This window comes from Hypomesus nipponensis, chromosome 8, assembly GCF_054491055.1.
Source record: "Hypomesus nipponensis isolate SF chromosome 8, ASM5449105v1, whole genome shotgun sequence".
Lineage (NCBI taxonomy): Eukaryota > Metazoa > Chordata > Actinopteri > Osmeriformes > Osmeridae > Hypomesus > Hypomesus nipponensis.
The window spans coordinates 5601550-5609834 of NC_140368.1; the positions used below are offsets into that span (position 1 = coordinate 5601550).

At 44.4% G+C, this 8285-nt stretch overlaps 1 long non-coding RNA gene across 1 annotated transcript; it reads right to left on the reverse strand.

Moving 5' to 3' along the window:
- Window positions 1–4716: 4716 nt before the first annotated feature.
- Window positions 4717–7977, reverse strand: LOC146274876 (uncharacterized). The gene is made up of 3 exons (XR_014766345.1): window positions 7211–7977; window positions 6396–6538; window positions 4717–6199 (listed from the first exon to the last, which is right to left on the reverse strand). It is a non-coding gene; the product is annotated as an uncharacterized LOC146274876 (long non-coding RNA).
- Between the last annotated feature and the right edge of the window lie 308 nt (window positions 7978–8285).

The window sequence follows — 8285 nt, forward strand, 5'->3', positions numbered from 1 at the left end:
TTATGGGAAGAAGATGTCATGTGGGGAGTTTCAGGGGCTAGGACCCAGGGGAGAGGAGCTGGCAGGGCAGATTACTCATCTGTGAGAGGGGGCAACATTATGCGTCCCACACATACATTCACTTCTCTTGCTTTCTTATCTCTCTTACACACACAGCCCTGCAGGGCCACCACAGCTGGGGTGAGTGGGGGATGAGGGGTGTGTGGGTGCCACGGGAACAATGATCAAACACCACCTACTTCCTGTCACCCTCTTGTTGGCAGGTTCTTGCTCCAGACCAATGGGTACAGACCCAGAGCACATCACGTGACAACTGTGAGCCAATCAGAAAGGTTGTGATGTGATCTGATGTTCATTTCTTTGTAAGCTGAGATAGTATTATCCCCCAGTCATCTTTTGATTGACAGCTGGTCTCAGATGGAATTTGACCTTCCTGTCATGAGGGAAACCTTTCTGTCATGTGTGTGTGTGTTGGGGGGGGGGGGGGGGGGGGGGGGGCACAGCCCAGACGACTGGAGAGGAATTACAATGACAGACTTAATAATTATTCCTATCAGATCACTTCATGGTGGACATAAAAGCCCTTAATTTATCACAACCATCGTGGAACACATCACGGTGGAGAACACATCCTTCTGCTTCCCATCCGCCCTTCCTCCCAGGGCAGCCAGGAGCAGCGCCCAGGGGCCAAGTCCAAGTGCTCACCCTTATCCTGGCCAGGAACATGGGCAGGAGAACGGTCTGTTCTGCATGTTTTTATATCCTGATGAGCACAGGGAAAACATGTACGCTGTACACAGAAGGGCCCGAGAGACACCTGAGCACGGAACAAGGCCCCATGCAGGAATTAAACCCTGGACCTTGTTGTTGAGAAGCGACAGTGCAAGGCACCGTGCCACATGGGATCATTGTTACCGTCTTCTTGAGTGCCGACTTGGCGTGATGAACCTGAATTTGCTCAGTCTAAGAGGAAATCCCTTCTTGCGCACAGAGCTTGGTACTCACAGCCTTGGAATCATAAGAGTTTGTGTGTGTGTGTGTGTGTGTGTTTGTGTGTGTGAGAGAGAGAGAGAGAGAGAGTTAGAGGGAGCGAGGATTGAAACAAATAGTTCATGTCAACAACCTGATGTAAGACAATTTCCCTCTTTGTTTCGGTCAGGATGTATTACCAGTGAGCCAAGACTCGCTGTCCTACCAGCCGTCCACTGGTCAACAAGGATTTCTACCATTACCCTCTCTCATCCTCAACCTTTCCAGTCAGCTTAGTTTCAAAGTACCTTACGTGGAATCACAGACCAAGACTCCACTCAAAAGTAAACGTTTAGCTCTTCTCCTTCAGTGTTATGGGACATTCAGCCTTATTCTGTGTCACATCTTGCTTCTCCCTGCGGCTCCTCTGTTAATGGGTTCCAACACCTGCAAACAAAACTATTGCATTTATGACCATTGTTATTCAATGGATGAGTTTAACCAAAATTGGTGACCGGTGACCGAAACGTAGGCCTAGATGAAACCGCCAGGGATTGAACCACAGACCACCCACCGGCTGGAGGCCCATTAGGCCAAAGCAACATTCCTGGACAGGCTTCATGTAAGGTCAGGAGGTGATGGAGACGTAACGTGAGAAAATGCATCATCTACAGAACCATCATCAGTCACTACTCATCACGCATGGGATATGTCAAACTAGAGAGAGATGTTCACAGTGTCCGTACATGTGTGTGAGAGAGAAAGAGAGAGAGTGTGTATGTGTGTATGTTTACAGTACGTGTGCTGTTTGTTTTATGTTTTGGCCCAGTATTTAAATTTTCCACTCTTACAACCCATTCTCTGGTCAGAAATGGAAGGATCGTCATGATTTCCGAACATGACCGGAAAGTTTAATCCGTGACCAGAACTATTGAACTGTGTGACGTTTTTAAAAGCAGGTCAAGAAAGTAATTTTCCCCTCTGATGCTGCTGTCATCGTGCTGGGCTTTTGCAACAGAGTTCTGCGTAAGAGACTTTCTGCACTGTCCACACTCTATTTCACAATGTCTGACCTATGAAATTGGGCCAAAATCTGTCTTTAGCAGCCAAACCAGGCTTTTCCCTGTCCCCTGTATCTCTTATACTATTGACACTGCTGAGTCTGAACAAACTTGGTCGGAGACCGGAATAAATTGATTATTCAATGTAAACTCCTGATCATACAGCGATTGTTCCGCCACCTCCGTGTTTGTGAGGAAGGCAAGGCCACATCTGTGTTGAGTCTGATGCTGTGTCCAACAAAGACTCACTAAACAGACACAAAGGGATTATAGTGCTAGCGGGAAAGCTGCAGGCATAGCTCTCATTCTGCACAGGCAGATTCAGCTGTTTGTTGATCCACAGATGGGGCCTCATTACATCTCTCACATACGCATCTAGTGAAGATAGCAACCCAAATATTTCTGTATCATCTTGCACGATCCAAAAAATGATAGAAAATTGCCTGTTGGGGTAGTCAATATTATTGTATGTGCACTCAAGCCTTCACTGATCAAAGCAGCCTAACAGTTAGATGCTCGTCAGAGAGCCTGGAGGGAACAGCTTGTACCGGCTGTGGACAGGCTGAGAGGAGAGACTGCGTTTAGCTCCACTGGAAGCCAGTGGGTGGGTGACAGCAGCCAATAAACCTATTCTAGGATACCAATGGAGTGACTGAGCAAGGAGACCCGTCTATATCCACCCTCTGTTCAGATCCACATCTGAGGGCCCTGCTGGATGCCCCAAGGACATGCTGTCAGAGCACACACGTGTTTAGAATGGCACCACATTCATCAACATATCACATGAAGTGTGCCAGGCTGGATGGGTCTCCGATCTCTCTGTTCCTGTCTACCCCAGGCTCTTTCTCCTTTCCTCTCTCCCTGGACAGGCATGCCCTTTCCTCTTCTTCACCTTTTCATATCCTTTCCTCTCCTCCTCACTGCTTCTGCTCTTGGAACATGTTCTGGGTATATGAGCTGGGACAGATGACTGATGTGTTTGTACCAAACTGCTGAGCTTCAGCTATAGGAGAGTAGAAGAGAGGAAAGAGAGAGGAAAGAATAGGAGAATTAGATATAAATATGCATGTTTACGGTTATTATTCTAGTAATCAAACTTGAGACACCTGCCAGGTCAAACATGCACATGTTTATCAAAACTAGAGACATTTAGAAAATGTTAATGCAATTAACTATTTATCTTTTCTCACCCGTCTCAGTAAAGTGAATCAACTCTCCCTGTAGACACATATTTGCATATTATGATAAAAATGGACATGGCTCAATAAGGAGCTTTGCATTTCAATTCACTTCATTTCAATTCAATTAATGTGCTTCCTCCATGTCTGCTTCTTGGTTTCCATTTACCTCTTTGGAGCCGTATTCGGCTCTGCCAAAAACTTGTTTATCCAAAACCACCCACCACATACAGTCACATAAACACATTAACATCCAAATGCACAATCACACAGTGAGTGCCATTTGAAAAGTGGTTAGAGACAGCATCTGCCTCCTATATTGTCTCTGCACTCTGTCCTCTTCTCAATCCTTCTGATGTCTAGAAACATACTATAAACAACACAAAGGGACTGGAATTATGTTTAACAGTAAAGTCCCTTGAAGTCCATGAGCCCTCCTGTCAGTTCTATTCAACAGTGTAAAGTAAGATGGACAACTCTTTCACCTTGCAACAGAAAAGCGTGACGGATGAGTGTGAGGCTGAGTGGGAGTGAGGATGACGCTCACCTGCTCAACTACTGCTGATCCTGGTTGATAGGACACAGGAAGGAAACTATAATTGACAGGTGGATTTACCAATGAGCTGAGGTTAGCCTTGGCAAAGCCAAGGGCCACCGGCCCAGAGGGAGGGCTGTCAGTGTGAATGAAGTGGATGAAAAGTGTGGGATGTTGACAGGAAATCGTGTCTCCCATTCTGCTGTTAGCTGTAGGTGTCTGTCTGTGTCGATCACCTCTATGTCTACTGGCTTGTTTCTGATGCCGTTTCCTTTTCTTGGTTTGACAGCGCTGGATTTGCCTTCTCTTCAGCCTTAGAAACCTCTGACAAAGTTAATAACAGAAAAAAAAGCCACAATATATCTCATCCTCCCTGCTGTATTCTCATCCTCTCTCATCTTCTCTTTTCTACTCTGTTCTCCTTTCCTGTCTTCTCCTAACTGAAAGTGTTCTGTGGGATGATTGTTTTACTTCCCCAGGATCCCCATTGGCAGGTGGCAGCCCAACTTCCTGTGGTCCCTCAGTCAGGCTGGTCGATGACAGGTGCCCCTCCCAGGCCGCAGGCTAGGCCGACCTCACTGTCCATTTACAGCACACCCACAGCTGCTCAGAGAAGGCCGGCAATTCTGCATTTGTTGACAATAAATACCCAGATGGAGCAAACGCGATTCTTATCTCTGCAATAAAAGTGTGTCGAATTGAGCAAAGAACACCTGTTCACTCCTCTGGCCTAGATCGGGTCCCACCTGGGGGAGGGGGTGTAGCTACACAGGAGATAAATGTGTACAATTTTAGAAAAGGAGGGATCACTACTCCATTTTGTGATTTAAAGTGAGCAAATGTTTACTGAGGTGCTATGAATCTCTGTATTCTGTAGATTAAGAGACAGAATGCTGTTCATGTGGAGGTGAGGAAAGAAGACGAGCGACAGGAGAATTTACTGTCTGGAACAAATCATGTTGATTCACCGAAGTTGAATGTTTTTTTTTCTCAGTTCACATCAACAAGCCATGTCTGTCTGATGTCTCTTATCCCCTTCCTCAGCCCCACGCACCACCTAGTTTTTCTCTCTCTGTCGGTGCTTCTCTCCATGTTCTGGTCGATTTTCTTGCCCTTTAGATCATAGTTTATTTTCCGTTTTACTTACAGGGATTAGTTGCTAATATATTAAAGCTAGAGATTGTATTGATCTTGTGAGAGGTGGGTGTGTCCAATCACCTCATAGCTCTGCATCCAGTAATTACATAACAACACAAGAACTGCCAAATGATCCTTCAGCAAACTGAGAATTAGCTTATTGCTCAAAAAAGCAATTTAAAACGCATAGTTCATGTGAAGAGACTCGCAAACCAGAAAGTTGCCAATCTTCTTCCTAACAGTTTCGGTTGCTTGGTAACATCCTCTGATGAGGATCTAATGAGGGTGATATTGGAGGTAAATGGAGAGAAGCCACCTAAAAGGCCATTCCTGTTCTCTCTCTCTGGCACTGTATTCTCTAGAGAGAGTACAATCATAGAGTCTTAATAACTAGGAAATGTACACAAACAGACATTATTTTAATTAAAGGTACAGTTTGTGATTTTTAACCCTGATTGTCCACAATTTAGCTCTACCCTTCATAAAGTCAGATTAAGGAGTAAAGTTTGGGAGAAAGATAGCGTACCAAGACTCCTCATTCACTCCAATCAACTAATACACATCAGCCCAGAAGAAGCACGGAAGAATGAGACCAAACTCCACGTTTTGAATTACGAGGTCTGTATAAAGTATGTTCAGTTCCTCTGGTCCCTGTGCTAGCATGTTATGGTCACTCTCCCACCCTTCCCTTTCTTCTCTGCTTCTCCCGGTCATCTATCCAGGCTTCCCGGGAGGATCTGCTCCAGCTGCTGCTTGGCCGTGACACACTAGGACTCTCCGCCACACCCCGAGTTCATGCCAGGACCCCAGGCCTGGCTCTGCTACCAGCCCCGCTTCAATAAAAGCATATCTATTCAATCACTGGTGTGTTACTGAACTTGTGAACTAAGCACTGGATTACTTGCCATTTACTCCATCTGAAGTTGTTTGTATCAGCTAACAACTGCTATGACCTCTAAAACATTTTATATTTGTCCACGTAATCACAAAACTGTAGTTTTCTTGTTCTGTATGTGCTAATGCCTGTCATTTATGCATGAAGGTATACACACTATCATAAATCATTCAGTTACGGGACTTCCTCAGCAACAAAGTGTGGGGATCCGGTGGGGATCTCATTTGGTGACATTAGTGGCTAAAAAAAACACAAAATTAACACCACTAAATAGGTTTCTTGTGTTTCCTTTTGTGAACTGTTTCATTCTAAAACTTCAGTAAGCAGTTAAATGGAACCATTTTGACAATAGAACTGAGATTCTGGAAAGAACTGTTCAGGTTTGCAAATTGCAAAGATCCAATTGGAAACCTGTCCAAGGTTCCTAAAAAGTGCAGAAAGAAACTGTTACTGGAAATAGTCCAAACCTGCTGTCATAAGCTTCAGCTAATGCAATAAACAGTTTAATAGTATATAGAGCTTTCATTGTTTGAGAAAATACACTGGAGCCCACCAACTAGCAAGTTTTCAGAAAAAACTTCTTAGTGCCACTGGAGCTAATGAGCTGAGCAGACTCTGACCTCTCATGTTCTGCTCATCTCAGGTCTGTCTGCTGGATAGCCTCTTCGGTGGAGAGGAGGGAAATACAGGGTCCAGTGATGTCACAGGATATCCTGTTTAGAATAGTCAACAATGCAGTGGTCTGAGGTGCAGGTCGTTTCTCCTTCAAAATGAATAAACTGACAGTTAACAATGAGCACTGTCTTGACAACAAAATGCTTCAAGTTTATCAGACAAACATCTTAATAGTTTTGTTAAAAACGTGTACAATGGGAAGAATTCTGTAAGAGCATCATTGAGTACAAAGTTGTTATTCAGTATTTTTTGCATAACTTTTGTATCTTTAGAATTAATGTTGGTTGGATCTAAGTGTATTTGAAGCCCTAGAATGAGCATTATCGTTGGATTTGTCTGAGTGTGTTTGTCCTGTAGCTTGCTTGAGCACTAGCATAGGTTTTGATCTCAGAGCAAGTTTGAGCTGTTTTTAGGTAGCATTAGCATGGGTCAGATCTCAGTGTGGGACTGACTTAGAGAATAAACAGGAACCCTACTGGGTTTCTGCTTATAGAAAAAAGACTCCTTTGAAACCGGCCTCGTTTGTACTCTGCAATCCGGTGCAGGATGGAACGCCCAAAATATCACCACACACCACGTCAAATGGATTGTGTGTGTGTGTGTTTGTGTGGAGTACAAATTCCGAGGGATGTACTTGGATATACTATATGGATTACATTTATTTAGTGTTTAGCTGTTAATTCCACTTGCTTCTTATCATATAAGGGTCCTGTACAAGCAATCTCAAACATGTGGAAATGCTTTAGTGACTCCATCTTACCACAGAAGCATACCAAGCCTGAGGGTATTCCCTGTTGAGATGAATGACATTCATCATTGTAAGACATGTTTTTGTACGATCAATACATTAAATCTTAAATGATAGTTATGTTTGTGATGGTGCCAGAGAGAATCTAACATTTTGTACACATGCAATAAAATGTAATTCGGTATTGATGCTACAAAAATACTTTTTATATAGAGAAAGAAAAAAATCCTCCCGGGATGTTTCAGTCAGCAAGGCCATTACAAATGCAATCATAAAATGATGCAAACAGTTGCAAGATTCTGAATTATGTCCACCTGCCAAGTGAATGATACACACACAAACAAACAAATGGACACACACAAACTCTCTCGCACACCCACAGACACTCACACACACAAAATGAATTTCTCTCCTTTTGCTACAACACACATGCACTCTCTGGCTCTCTTCCGGGTTTTCTGACATTCACACACACACACACACACACACACACACACACACACACACATACATACACACACAAACACACACATACACAGAGAGACTCATGAATTTCATTATGAAATGGTGTGAGTGTAAAGACTCCCTTGTGAAAGTCCAGTGTGTCTGATAGCCTGATTTGTGGCTTTGTAAGTTGTGCTGGTGTCTGTGTCTTGTATCACTAACAGAAGACATACCACAGACCTCTACAGTCAACTGGGGTGGGGGTTAGAGAAGATTGAGGGGAGAAGTGAGGGATGGAAGAGGGATGAGCGTGTGGTGGGGGGATGAGGGGAGGAGTGAGGGATGGTGGGGATGAGGAGAGGGGTGAGGATGGAGGGGGATGAGGGGAGGGGTGAGGGATAGTGGGGGAATAAGGGTGAGGGGGGTGAGGGATGGGATATGCCTAGGATGAGATGGGAGAGAAGAAAGTTGGAAGAAGCATGACAGCATATAGGGCAAGGATGAGGAATGGGTGAGAGAGAGAGAAATGGAACAGGGATTGGGGACGAGAGAGTTGGGCAAAGGGAGTAGAGTCTGAAGGATTACAGTAAGAGGGAAATGGGGAGATAAGGTGTCATTGCAGTGGAGGACCTGGAGGGAAGGA